Here is a 14,695-nt window from a genome sequence, read left to right on the forward strand (position 1 = left end):
GGCAACTCGCGGGCCTTATCAGACGCTTGACTTGGCGACGAAAGTCAAAATTTTGAAAGAAGTTGAACAATGAGGCACCGCCAAGCAAGATATTGCGCAGAAATACGGCATCAAGCCTAATACCCTGTCTAACAGCCTGAAGAACAAGCGCTCGGTACTGTACGCATTCGAAAATGACCAGTTCAAGATGTCTCGCAAGAGATTGCGCACCGGCGCCCACCCGGAGTTAGAGGATTCGAAAGGCTCGAAGCAACAGACTTGCTCTCAGCGGCGATATCGTTGCAGCGAAAGCGTCATCGCTTGCGATTATGCTAGGCATCGAGAACTTTGCTTCGTCCGATGGGTGGCTCACACGGTTCAAGCAGCGCCACAATATGGTGTTAAAAAGCGTTAACGGGGAAGAGGCTGCCGTCAACGCTGAAACATGCGATACGTGGAGGGAAAATCAGCTTCGCAAATACTTGGGAGTATATCGGCCGGAAGATATCTTCAATGCCGACGAGACACCACTTTTTTACAGAATGTTGCCAGAGAAGACGCTGACCTTTAAGGACGATGACTGTGCTGGAGGGAAGCATAGCAAAGAAAGAGTGTCGGTGCCGATAGCGGCGAACATGACGAGCACTGTGCAATGTCGCCTGCTCGTGATAGGCAAAGCTGCTAGGCCTAGATGTGTCAAGGACGTAAAAACGCTACCTGTCGACTACGCGTCTAACAGGAAAGCGTGGATGACCGCAGACCTATTCAAGGATTGGCTGACATAATTGGATCGCAAGTTCACGTTATCTAAACGCAATGTATTGCTCCTTGTGGACCAATGCTGTGCACACATGAATGTGCCGTCCTTGAGGGCAATACGTGTCGCCTACCTGCCAGGGAACAAACACTACATCGGTGTTACAACCAGTGGACCAGGGAATCATCAAAAACGTGAAAGTACTGTACAGGAAGCATCTTTTTGAGCGGATGCTGTTGTGTATGGACAATGCAAGTCAGTATAAGGTGAGCCCTCTCAGTGCTGTCCACATGCTGGCGCGAGCGCGGGGTCGCGTAAAGGATGAAGCCATTGCGAGCTGCTTTAGGGCGTGCGGCATCATTCCAAGTGGTGTAGATGACGACGTGTCTTGTACAGTGGGGGAAGAAGACACAAGTGAGCTTGACGTTGATGGTCTCCTGCCAGCTCTCGGCGACGTCCCTTTCGAGGAGTACATTGCCACTGACAGTTCAGTAGAAACGTGTGGTGCACTGTCGGACGCTGAGATCGTGGAGATGGTTCTGCCCAGCGAGCCTAGTTACGAAACTAAGGTTGACGACGACGCAAGTGAGCCACTACCGCGGACTGCTGTTGTAGCTGCAAGCCTTGCCCTCACGCAGCGGTTTTTCACTGCTGAGAGCAACGCCGAGGAAGCACTCGGGCACATATACAGCCTGCGGAACTTGCTTTCTGCTGCAAGATTCAGCAAACAGAAGCAAACGGCAATCGCAGGTTTTTTTTTTCATAAACTGCTTTGAAATAAATGTAATTTTCGTTCATTGTGGTTTATTGGAATTCCGCTTAATTCAAGGTTTTCGCGGTCCCCGTGAACTTCGTATTAACAAGAGTCGACTGTAGTAAATTTGCACATTGAAGCACTAGTTTCTCCACTCAAGTAATCGAGCTGCCGCGACGCCAACAGCCACTGCCAGCACTCTCAAAAAAACACAGTCGGGTGGGAGGTCAACTCTTTTTTCCCACGCACAACCCATGTAACGTACATATACACCACTGAGACAGTCATTACTACATCAAAAACATTGTAGTTTAAGGGCTAGCAGTGTACTGTATCCATGGCTAATGGTTACACTTGTAAGCATATAAATAGAATACAAGCAAACGTGAACACACAACAACCAAACGAATTCGACTCGACGATAGAGACCGAGCCTGGCCTGCATGCTGCGCCCTCTACGAGTAACGTGTGGAAGAATATGAAAAAAAAAAGACAACCTCCGAAACGGCAAGCGCGCAGCAAGCGTCACAGATAACTTTTTTTTTCCCTTGATGCCTTCTCGTAGGCTTCAAGAAAAAAAGTTATCTGCAACAGTAGGGGAGAGATGGCGCAGCCTTTGGAATGCCGTTGGCATTTTATGCATGGCTTGGTTAGGTTAGATTAATTTGGTTTTTATGGCGCAAAAGCAGCTAAGGCTATGCTGCGCCAGACACAAGACTTTCAGGAATGGACACTAAATAGATGAGATTTTAAAGCTTATTTAGCAGGTGACATTCTTTCAGAAAGTTTAGCAAGTCAGGCAGAGGTACTAGAGGGTCATCTCCTAGGAACAAAGCAGGGTGTAAAGGTACGTGTTGTTTGTATAGCTTGCTGAAATGTTTTTGTCTCTGTGCTTCAATGGTAGGACATGTGATTAGGATGTGCATAAGTGTTAATGCTTCTTGGCATTTTTCATATGTTGGTTGTTCTTCCTTTGTGAGTAAGAAGTTGTGAGTCAAGTGTGTGTGTCCAATGCGAAGTCGGCATAATACAACTGCAATAAACCGTCTTCCAATCCCCGAGTGTGGGTTTCACCAGGTGGAGCTTATTGTTCGTGCAGGTGTCCCATTTCTTTTGCCATTTTGCTGGTAGAGCCAGCTGAATTGTTCTCTTGATATCTTTAAGGGGAATTTTCACTTTTGTTACTGCTTTATGGGCTGCCTGGGAAGCATACTTATCCGCTTTTTCGTTTCCGGGTATCCCAACATGACTTGGGACCCAGCAAAAACGGATGCATGATGATGTTCGATGTTTTATGGCGCAAGGGCCATTTCACGGCCAAAGAGCGCCAGTTCATCTTACTAAAAACATGGACAATGATTGTGATAAGCGGCTGTATAAGGGCCATAAAATTCCTCGCGGTAAGGTGGGTAAAAACATACAAGTAATAAAATCATGACCATGTCGTGAAAGGTGTGTGCGGTGTGAATAGATGACAAAAGTTGGTGATAATAAAAGACGATGGTGGATATGTATGGCCTTAGCACAAGTGCCTCACTCGTTCATACCCTTGCGTCCAAGGGCCGTGAGGCAAGTGCTTTCTTGTGTAACCACCGCAGCAAAAACCTCTCTGGAGAGGTCGTGCTACGGGATGCCCGGGTATATGATGTGAAAACTATGAATTTCTTTAAAAAACGCTAACAATGATTTGTGACTAAAAAGCGGTTCCCTACCGACGAACATTGCAGGGTGCAAAGGTATATGTTGTCGGTAGGGTAATGGAAAGTGTTGTTTTCTTACAGTGTCCAATTGTTTGCACTCAATTAAAATGTGAAGGACTGTCAATACTTCACCACATCTGTCACACAATGGTGGATCGCCACCGGACAAAAGGTGTGTGTGTGTCGTGTATGTGTGTCCTATCCTGAGTCTCGTTAGTATTACCTCAGTATGACGCGATTTCGATACAGGCAGCCAATGACCAAGGTGTGGCTTAATAACGTGTAGTTTGTTTTGTGTGCGTGTATCCCACTTGCTCTGCCAGTATACTCTGAGGTTTCGTTTGAGAGACGGCTTAAGATCAACGGCCGGGATTGATATGGATGTAATGGCGGTGCTCTCATGGACGGATGCAGCGAGCTGATCCGCCCTCACGTTGCCTTGAATCTCACGGTGCCCTGGCACCCAGCACACTACAACATGTTGTTTGAGTGTGTATAGTGTGCATAAAATGGAGTAAAGTGAGACAAGGACTGGGTTTTTGTGTTTTTTAAGAGTGTGCAGAGCCGTTACTACACTGAGGGAGTCTGTATAAATTACTGCTTTTTGTATTTGTAATTGCTTGATGTGTTTAGCCGCCACAAGTATCGCGTAGGCTTCCGCTGTGAAGATACTTGTGCCTGGATGTAGAGGGCCAGCATCCGAAAAGGATGGGCCGACAGCAGCGTAGGACACAGAGGAGTTAGACTTGGAGGCATCTGTAAAGAACTCAGGACGTGTGTATTTGTGTTGAAGTTCCAGGAAGTATGTTCGGATATGGGCAATAGGCGCATGTTTTGTAACTTCAAGAAAGGACACATCACAGTCTATAGTCTGCCATTGCCACGGTGGCAGATATGCTACAGGAGCCATTAAACTATGTTCAAGTGAGACTCCAGTTTCCTCAGCTAGCCTTTTCAGGCGAACTGAGAAGGGCTGCCTCATCGAAGGCCTGTTTTGAAACAGAATGGAGCTCGACAAATCAATAATAGTGGAGTATGAGGGGTGCTTCTTATCTGCTTTCACCTTAAGGAAATAAAGAAAGGACATGTAAGTTCTCTGCAGATGAAGCGACCACTCATTCGACTCAACATAAAGGCTTTCTACGGGGCTGGTGCGAAAAGCACCCGTAGAAAGGCGGATGCCCAAATGGTGCACGGGGTCAAGCATCTTCAAGGCACTTTGAGTGGCAGACTGATAGACAACGGCCCCATAATCTAAGCGGGTACGAATAAGGCTTCTATAGAGGTTCATGAGGCATTGCCTATCACTACCCCACGTAGTACGTGACAACACTTTTATAACATTCATGGCTTTTAAACATTTTGTTTTTAAATACTTGATATGCGGTACGAAGGTCAACTTGTTGTCCAAGATTAAGCCTAAAAATTTATGCTCGGCTTTGACGGACAGACGTTGCCCGTTCAGCCGAATGTCAGGTTCCGAGTGCATGCCTCTCTTTCGAGAGAACAAGACACACGTGCTTTTTTGTGGGTTAAGTCGAAATCCGTTTTCGTCTGCCCATTTGGAGACCTTATTTAAACCCATCTGAACCTGCCGCTCACACATGGCTAAGTTGCATGACTTGAAGCCAAGCTGAACGTCGTCGACATATGTACAATAGAACATCATGCGGGGAATGGACAAGTGCAAAGAATTCATTTTGATGATAAAAAGTGTGCAACTAAGCACACCACCTTGTGGCACGCCTGTTTCCTGGACAAATGTTTGGGAGAGCACACTGCCTAGACGGACACGGAATGTCCGGTTTGACAGGTAACTTTCGATTATATGAAACATTCTTCCGCGCACACCAAGGTGGGACAGGTCTCTTAGAATTCCGAAACGCCATGTTGTATCATACGCCTTTTCGATATCGAGGAAAACAGAGAGAAAATATTGTCTATGGACGAAGGCCTCTCTTATCTGTGCCTTGATACGAACAATGTGGTCTGTGGTGGATCTACTTTCTCGAAACCCGCACTGAAATGGGTCGAGCAAATTGTTTGTTTCAAGAATATGTAGAAGTCGGCAGTTTATCATTTTTTCGAATACTTTACACAAGCAGCTTGTAAGTGCAATAGGCCTATAACTTGAAGCTAAAGAAGGGTCCTTGCCCTCTTTCAAAATGGGAATAATAATCGCCTCTTTCCAGGAAGTAGGGATAGTGCCAGAAAACCAGATAGCATTGTATAAACAAAGTAAGGTTTTGCGTGTTTCGGCTGGTAGGTTTTTTAACATTTCATACACCACACGGTCAGAACCTGGGGCAGAAGTTTTGCAGGAGTTTAGAGATGTCCGGAGCTCAGCTAGACTGAAAGCTTGGTTATATGCCTCGTATCTAGTGGATTTATGTTCTAGTTTCTGCTTTTCTATTCTTGTTCTGTATTTTTGGAAAGTGTCAGTATAGTGGGACGAGCTGGATACCCGTTCAAAGTGTGCCCCGAGGAAGTTTGCCTGATCTTCCAAGGTATCACCTTGAGTGTTTACGAGTGGAAGTGTGTGTACTTGTTTCCCTGCTATCCTACCGACCATGTTCCAGACTTTTGCCTCCTGTGTGTATGAATTGATCCCCGACAAAAACTTCTGCCAGCTTTCTCTTCTGGCCTGCCGACGCGTTCTCCTTCCTTGAGACTTTATTTTCTTGAACGTGTCAAGATTTTCCGCTGTTGGCGAGTTGCACAGCAATCTCCATGCCCTGTTCTGTTCCTTTCGCGCATTACGACACTCCGTGTTCCACCATGGGACGTGTCGTTTGCCGGGCATTCCAGATGTTTGTGGTATGCACCTGGCTGCTGCGTCAGTTAGAAAAGCTGTGAAGTACTTCACAGCTTCATCTATGTCTAACCTACATATGTCTGTCCAACTCAAACGTGTAGTGTTGTGGAACTGTTCCCAGTCTGCTTTGTTCATCAGCCATTTGGGAACCTGTAGAGGACATTCATATGTTGTTTGTGAACTCAACACTACAGGAAAATGGTCACTTCCATATAGATTATTTATGATTTTCCATTTCAGTAGGGGTAGGAGTGAAGGCGATACGATGCTGAGGTCTATAGACAAGTAAGTTTTGTTGGCAATGTTATAGTATGTTGGCTCTTTCCTATTCAACAAACAGGCACCGGAAGAGAAGAGAAATTGTTCAATGAGACGACCTCGTGCATCACAGCGAGAATCGCCCCAGAGTCCACTATGTGCATTTAGGTCGCCAAGAAGCAAATAGGGTACAGGCAGTTCGTCTATTAAAGACTGAAATTCACGTCTTTCAAGACGGTGGTGGGGAGGTACATACAAAGAGCAAATGGTGACGAGTTTGTTTAAAAGTACCGCTCGAACAGCCACCGCCTCAAGGGATGTCTGGAGTGGTAAATGTGTACACGCTACTCCTTGGTTAACAATAATGGCTACGCCACCGGATGACCCCACAGCATCATCTCGGTCCTTTCGGTATATGACGTAAGCACGTAAAAAATTTGTATTGGAGGATTTTAGGTGTGTTTCCTGTACACACAGCACTTGAGGTGAGTGTTTGCATAAAAGCTCTTGGACGTCGTCGAGGTTTTTAAGCAGGCCTCTGACGTTCCAATGAATAATTTGTGTTTCCATATTGGAAGTAAAGTAGTGCTGTGTGTACGTTAAGGGAGTGACTTGTTTAAGGTGAAAGATCAAGCTCAAGTAACAGGGCTATTATCAGGCCCTGTTATGAGCTTCTTAGTTCTCTTGGAGCGCTCCAGAGAGCCGCGCCGCTCTTTTGGCACCAAGGGTGCCGCCGTATCCATTGCCTCCTCGGAGGCACTGGATGCCCGCTCATGCGAGCTGGTTTTTCGAATCTTGGGCCTCGCCTGGCGAGGTGAGGCCTTGAGACCCGAGGACCCTGGAGTCTCTGGTCTCTGTTCAATAGTAGGCGGAGTAGACTCAACTACTGCCGCCTTGGGGGCAGGCGCCACAGCCAATGGCTCGCTCTGCGCAGGCCGAAGGAGTGGCGAGGGCTGGTGCGACACTGCCCCCTGGCGTGCCGCATCAGCATATGTGGGGCCATAAAATGGCGAGACTCTTTTTCTCGCTTCTTTAAATGTAATGTTTTCTTTTATCTTCAAAGTGATGATCTCTTTTTCTTTTTTCCAGAAAGAACAGGAACGTGAGTACGCAGCGTGATTACCGCCACAGTTCACACAGTGTGCAGGTGCTTCGCAGTTGTCGGACGCATGGCCCACGACTCCACACAGAGCACAAGTTTTCCGGCCACGACAGCTTTGCGAGCCGTGGCCATATCTCTGACATTGGAAGCAACGGCGGGGGTTGGGAATATATGGTCTCACGGATGTCTTTGTGTACCCAGTCTGAATATTTTCTGGCAAATCGCTCGAAGCAAAGGTCAGTACTAAGTGTTTGGTTGGGATTTCCTTTTGATCTCTTCTGATCTTAATACGCTGTACGTTTGTCACGTTCTGGCTTTTCCATCCTTCCAGAAGTTCAGCTTCCGTCAGCTCAAGCAAATCTACGTCCGATACGACCCCGCGAGATGAGTTCATGGACCTGTGTGGCGTAATACTGATGGGTGTGTCTCCAAACGTTGTGATGGTGTTCAGTTTATCGAATTGGTCTTTGTCACGTATTTCAAGGAGTGGATCTCCACTGGCCATTTTGGTAACCTTGTACCCGGCACCGAGAGTTTCGGTTAAGCATCTAGAAACTACGAAGGCGGATACAGTTCTGGCTTGCTTGTTAGTTTTTTCGCAGTGTATAACGTGAAAATGAGGAAACAATTGTCTTGGCCGGTTGAAAAAATTGATGTCTTCGGTGCGTACCCGCTTTGAGGAGGCACGATCACTGAGTAAAGGGAATGCTTTATGCATGCTAATTGTATGTTGTTCAGCAGCGTTGGCGGCCACCCACCACGGAGCCCAACGAGGGGACGCTACAAGTTTGCGGATGCTGAAACCTGCAGACGCCAGCCGTACAACGCCACTATAACCCAATGCGCCTAGACCAAGGTAGGCTATTTGCACAGGGTTAACCCTTGCCGCCAGGAAAATTGGAAGTAAACAGAAGAGAGAAGTAGACAGGAAAGCTAAAAAAGTAAGAAAGACGAAGATGTAGGGAGAGAGAGATAGGAAAAGGCGACTGCCGATTTCCCCTGGGTGGGTCAGCCCAGAGGTGCCGTCTACGTGAAGCCGGGGCCAAAGGGGTGTGTTGCCTCTGCCGGGGGGCCTTAACGGTCCAATCACCCAGCGTCGGCTCAACCCCCAGGATCCCCTTTTCCCCGGACACGGCAAAGCCACGCACGGCTAGGCGTGGGAGGGGGTCAAAACTCCCCCGTTAGCTCGGGTCCGTGGTGTCGCTACACACCAAACGCCTACTTGCGCAGGCGCCCCTGCGGGACAGAAACGGATGCAGGCTGCCTGGCTGTTTAAGTATACCATGTTTAAAATGTCGCCCACTATTGGCTCACATTCGGATTTTATATGTAGTGCTTTTAGTGTGCTTAGCGAGTCGGTGTATATGATTGCTTTCTTGTATTTTTCAGCGATGATTTTCCGGACTGCTTCACTCAAGGCATAAGCTTCAGCTGAAAAAATGAAAAAACTACGAGGTACTTTCACAAAAATCGCACTTTTCGTCGTCGCAATCCCAATACCCACGTGGTCCTCCGTTTTTGAGCCATCTGTGTAAAATTCTTCGTAATCCCTATATTCGTGCTGAAGTGTATAAAATTCTTGGATTATGTGTTCTGGTGGGGTGCTTTTTTTGTTAAAAAGGGCTTAGTAAAAATTCGCATAGCTGCGACAGGTCGAACCATGGCGGCAGTCTTGGTGGTTTAATAGCGACATCTAGTGATCCATCAGGGATGGTATAAAAGCGGCAGTATTCCTCGAAACGTAGGACAAGTGGTTTGATTACGTTCGGTTTGTTGAGGTAGTGTGAGCGTGAGTCAAATTTTGTGGTGATTTCGTAGCAGATGTGTTCAGGTGATGACCTTATTCCTAAAACATATGACAAGGTTAGTAATGCTCTTCGATCACATAGAGGGGGCTCATTGCATTCTACGTATAGACTTTGCACAGGTGATGTTCTGTAAGCACCACTTGACAGACGGAGACCGAGGTTGTGGATAGGGTCAAGGCGGCGGATGTACGAGTTTCGCGCCGAGTCGTAGACTACGCATCCGTAGTCTAAAATGCTGTGTACAAGAGATCGGTAAATACGTATAAGGCAGAGTCGATCGGAACCCCAATGTTTATGGGAGAGTACTTTGAGCACGTTGAGTTCTCTGTTTGCTTTAGTTTTCAGTGCGTTTATGTGTGGCAGAAAGTTTAGTTTTCGGTCGAATGTGATTCCTAGAAGTTTGTGTTCTTGTTTTACCGGCATGTTGATGTTGTATAGTTTGAGCGCGGGTTCAGGGAACAATTCTCTTTTTTGCGTGAAGAGAACAGCTGTGGTTTTTTGGGCTGAACAGCGGAAACCATTTTGGTCGGCCCATTCCATAAGCCGATTTATTGTAATTTGGAGTTGCCTTTTGCAGGATGATAGGCTGAAGGCTCGGCATGCAATTTGGAGATCGCCAACATAGATGGAGTGCATGACTGTACGGGGTATAGCCCTGTTGATGGAGTTCGATTTCACTATAAACAGGGTGGTGCTCAAAACGCGGCCCTGTGGTACACCATTTACTTGGACTAATTTTCGTGATAGTACTGTACCCAAACGTACTTGAAAAGTTCTATTCGATAAAAAAATCCTGTAAGCAGTTCAGCATTCTTCCGCGAATCCCTAAGTTAGCTAGATCTCTGAGAATTCCGTACCTCCAAGTTGTGTCATATGCTTTCTCCAAGTCAAAGAAGACAGAGACAGAACTGTTTGTGTAGAAATGCTTGTCGTATTTCTTGTTCCAGCCTAACAATGTGATCAGTGGTGGGACAGCCCCTTTTGTATCCGCACTGGTGTGCGTCTGTTAGGTGCTCCGATTCCAGAGTGAAGGTAAGTCTAATATTTATGATGCTTTCGTAGGTTTTTGCAAGGCAACTTGTTAATGCAATGGGCCTGTAGCTACTTGAGGTTGTTGGGGGTTTACCAGGTTTTAGGAATGGTATGACTACGGCTTTTTTCCAATCTTCAGGCATTATGTCAGAGTCCCATATTTTGTTGAAGAATTGAAGAAGTGCCTTCGCGGATGCTTGGGATAGGTGTGCCAACACTGCGTAGTGTATCTGGTCAGACCCTGTTGCCCTTTTTTTCCCAGCAGAAAGTACCCTGTTTAATTGGTGCAGCGTAAGCGGAAGGTTATAACTTTTATTTGAGGTACTGCTAGTAGGCAATCTTTTGTCTTTCTGCATTTTCTTTGTATTTCAGGAATGTATTGGTGTAATTTGCTGAGCATGATACCTTATAAAAGTGTTCTCTTAATAAGTTGGCCTGGTCTTCTAGTGTTGATTGTGTGTCTAGACATGTAAGCAGTGGTATTGTGTAGGAGGAGTGCTCTCCCTTGAACTTCCTCACCTGGTCCTAGATGTGTTTAGATATGACTGAACTGTTAATTGATATGTATTTTTGCCATGAATCCTTTTCTGCCTGTCTTCGAATTAATCGGGCTCTAGCTTTTGCCTGTTTGAAGTTGATGAGGTTAGTGTAGGTGGGGTATCTTCGTAGAATTCCCCAGGCCTTATTTTGTTGTTTTTTGGCATCAGTACACTCGTTTGTCCACCAAGGATTGAGTTTCTTGCGTACGATGCCGCATGATTGCGCTATTGCTTTTTCTGCTGCTAAGATTAAAACTTTGACGAACTCTTCGTTTAGTTCCTCAACAGAAAGCTCCGATGAGAAAACTTCATCAAGCTTAGCGCTTTCTGTGAAAACTGGCCTGTTCGCGAGCTGTAGTTTCCACAGGCGTGGCCCGATTGATTGATTGATATGTGGGGTTTAACGTCCCAAAACCACTATATGATTGAGAGACGCCGTAGTGGAGGGCTCCGGAAATTTCGACCACCTGGGGTTCTTTAACGTGCACCGGCGTGACCTGCTTGTTAAAGTTGGGTAAGATGGTACGAGTTTTATGATGCCGGGTTGATGATCACTACCATAGGACGTGTTGACGACGTCCCATTTAAAATCATTCAATATACACGATGAACACATGGCGAGATCTAAGCAACTAAAAGTGTGTGAGGTTGGTGAAAAGTAGGTAAATGCCCCGGAATTAAGAAGGCAGATGTCATTTGATAAAATGAAATCTTCCACGGCTTGCCCTCTTGCGTCAGTTTTGTCGCTACCCCAAAGGGTTGAATGAGCATTGAAATCCCCAACTAAGATAAATGGTTTTGGCAACTGTTCCACTAGATTTTCTAGGTTTTTGGTGGTGAAAAAGGTGTGAGGTGGGATATACAGTGAGCAGATGGTGATGGTTTTGTATGATAGGATGGTGACGGCTACGGCCTCGAAAGATGTGTTTATTTGGACATCTCGCGTAGGAGTGCTGCCCTGCACCACTATGGCTACTCCTCCTGAAAGACTGTTGCAATGTTCGCGGTCCTTTCGGGCAACTTTGACCCTTTTAGGAAATGGCTGTGTTTTGCACCAAGATTTGTCTCTTGGAGGCAAAAGGCTACTGGTGAGAATTTGTTAATGCTGTCCTTTATGTCACCTAAGTTATGAATTGAGCCTCTACAGTTCCAATGTACGATAAAAACCATGGCAAAATAAAGTTGAGTAAATATACTTCTGGGGATTTATCGGTATAAAAGATGATAGGTGACAATACTAAGAAAAAAATAGGGAGAAATACGATAACCATTACGGTTATCGCTTACTTATTGTGGTTACTGGGACTTTGTCCTTGTCCTGTTTGGTACGCTCGAGAGAGCGCTTGTCCTTCAGTGTCAATGACACCCGAGTTTTGTGGTCGATCTCCATTGCCTTGTCTGAGGCGCTGGCAGATCAAGAGTGAGGCGCTGAGAAACTGATCTCAGGCCTCGGCACTCTATTGAGTTTAGGGCCCAGGAAGACCGGAGTCTGCGGGCCCTTTGATGTGCATGGAGCAGCTGGTGCTGCTTCTTTTACGGGGGCGGTTTGAGTCACCACAGGACCACTGGGTGTGGTAGTGGTCGACTCCTGAGGCCTTTGTGACGCTGCCCCCGACTGCGTCACATCAGCGTAACTTCTGTGGACAAGGTATGATAGCAGTGTTCGCGCTTCACTGAATGATATTTTTTCTTTGACGGTCAGAGCGATCACTGCTTTTTTTTTTTTTCTAACATGAGCATGACCGGGAATACGCTGGGTGTTCCCCGTCACAGTTAAGACAGTGGGGTGAGGATAAACAGTTTTCTGATTTGTGGTCATTTGCGCTGCATTTTGCGCATGTTTCTTTGCCTCTGGAAGAGTGCGAGGCGTGTCCGAACCTTTGACATTTGAAACAGCGTCTGGGGTTGGAAATGTAAGGTCTGACGTTTATTTTTAAGTACCCAGCCTGAAGAGAGGTGGGCATTTTACATGTTCCAAAGGTTAGTATTACGTGTCTGGTGGGCACTTCCTGGTTATTGCGACGGATAACAATTCTTTGGACTTTGATGACGTTTTGGTCTTGGAAACCTTCGAGGAGCTCTTCGTCACTAAGGCCCAAGAAGTCTTCCTCAGAGATTACTCCCCTGCTGGTGTTTAGAGAGCGATGGACTGAAATGACAGCTGTTTCTCCAATGCTGGTTAGTTGGGATAGCTTAGGCACTTGGTCTTTTTCGGTTAGCTCCAAAAGGAGGTCACCGCTTGACATTTTGGATGCTTTGTATGTGGGTCCTATTTTTTCTTTCAGGCACTTGGCCACCAAAAATGGGAATAATTTTCTTAGAGGTGTGCTGTCACTGTGGATAATGTGGTACTTCGCGAAAGTAACTTTAGTTTCTGTCGAGACGTGTTAACTTGCTTCGGCGCGGCCTCTCTAACGAGGCCGATCAAGGTCGGCGGATGCTTATAAAGCCATACAAGTATGAATGTGTTCGGTAACAGCGGCGACCACCCACCACGGAGCCCAACAAGGGGACGCGGTTGGACTTGTTGAAACAAGCCCTCCCGACGCCAGCCGTACGCTGTCACTATAACCCAATGTAATTATCCAAGGTGGGATACCTACACAAGGTTAACCCTTGCTGCCATGAATATCGGAAGTGAACAGAAGTGAGGAGAGGACAGGAAAGATAAAAGTGTGAGAAAAAGACGAAAATGTGGGAGGAGAGAGACAGGAAAAGGCGACTGCCGATTTCCCCTAGATGGGTCAGCCCAGGGGTGCCGTCTACGTGAAGCCAGGGCCAAAGGAGTGTGTTGCCTCTGCCGGGGGGCCTTAAAGGTCCATTCACCCAGCGTCGGCTCAACCCCCAGGATCCCCTTTTCCCCGGACACGGCAAAGCCACGCACGGCTAGGCATGGGAGGGAGTAGAAACTCCCCTCGTTAGCTCGGGTCCGTGGTGTCGCTACACACCAAACGCCTACTTGCGCATGCGCCCCTGCGGGAGCATGGCTTGGGGTCATCGTTTTTGCCAAAACCTGATAAGCTCCAGTAATTATTCCGTTCATCATTGTGCAACCGTTGATAAACTTCCAATTGTCTAAGAATCAGATAAAATATATTTATGTGTGCCATGTTGTGATACGGCCACGAAATGCAAAAAAAGCTGACCAAAGCTTACTTGTCGCTTGTGCCACCATGGTCAGCCGAAATTCACTGCTACCCAGTTGAAAAATACACCAGCCCGTGTTGGTCGTATACAATAGAGCGTGAATTCAGACATGGTTTTGGTGTTTTTGGTGTGTCCGGTCTAGTAGATACCGGGTTAGTGTGCACGGTTTAGTGTTTTTAGTGTGCACGATTTAGTATTTTTAGTGTGCACGGTTTAGCATTTTTAGTGTGCATGGTTTAGCATTTTTAGTGTGCACGGTTTAGCGTTTTTAGTGTGCCCGTTGTGACATTTTTAGTACGTTCGTTGTGGAGCATTTATTAATCAGCACGAAGGTACCACAGTCATAGATATTACTGTTTTGTGTAACCTAATTCAGCATTCATGCAAGCTGCTCAGAAAAAGCAGTGAAAGCTGCACAGAAACATGTAACATAACAATATGATATGAAAAACTCCCGACTTTATTTAAATAATTGCAGCATTACTTAGCAACAGGCCGCTTGCGCCGCAGCTCACACATTTTCTGGGACAGTCACATTCGAATGTTTTTAGAGCTTTTGTTTGTCTCCTCCACAGAGAGCCCTCGGGCCTTTGCGTAGTGCCTGAAAAAGACTGAATTCATTGACATCAGTCAATTGTCTCAGTTGATCAACTGCACTTTTATCATAGCAGCAGCATTATTTGAATTTTAAGCTGCATTGTACATATGTAAACACAAAAACTGGGAACCCGTAGTGGCTTCCTATCTTGTACGTAAAGGTATAACAGAAACAGCAACAGATACCAAGTATAAAAATTCAGTTAA

The 14,695-nt window shown here is 46.3% G+C and overlaps 1 protein-coding gene across 7 annotated transcripts in view; it reads right to left on the reverse strand.

Moving 5' to 3' along the window:
• The window catches only part of LOC119179773 (uncharacterized), a 252,867-nt gene that overhangs the window by 130,138 nt on the left and 108,034 nt on the right, over positions 1–14,695 (reverse strand). For 5 of the 7 annotated variants that reach the window (XR_012884993.1, XR_012884992.1, XR_012884994.1 and 2 more), the window contains one exon: positions 14,334–14,502. The exons of the other annotated variants lie outside the window; for them this stretch is intronic. The gene's annotated coding sequence lies outside the window, so the exon portion shown is untranslated. Of the gene's footprint in view, positions 1–14,333; positions 14,503–14,695 lie in introns of those variants that run through there. 7 annotated transcript variants of the gene reach the window in all.

The sequence above is a fragment of the Rhipicephalus microplus genome, chromosome 7 (assembly GCF_043290135.1).
Source record: "Rhipicephalus microplus isolate Deutch F79 chromosome 7, USDA_Rmic, whole genome shotgun sequence".
Taxonomy (NCBI): Eukaryota; Metazoa; Arthropoda; class Arachnida; order Ixodida; family Ixodidae; genus Rhipicephalus; species Rhipicephalus microplus.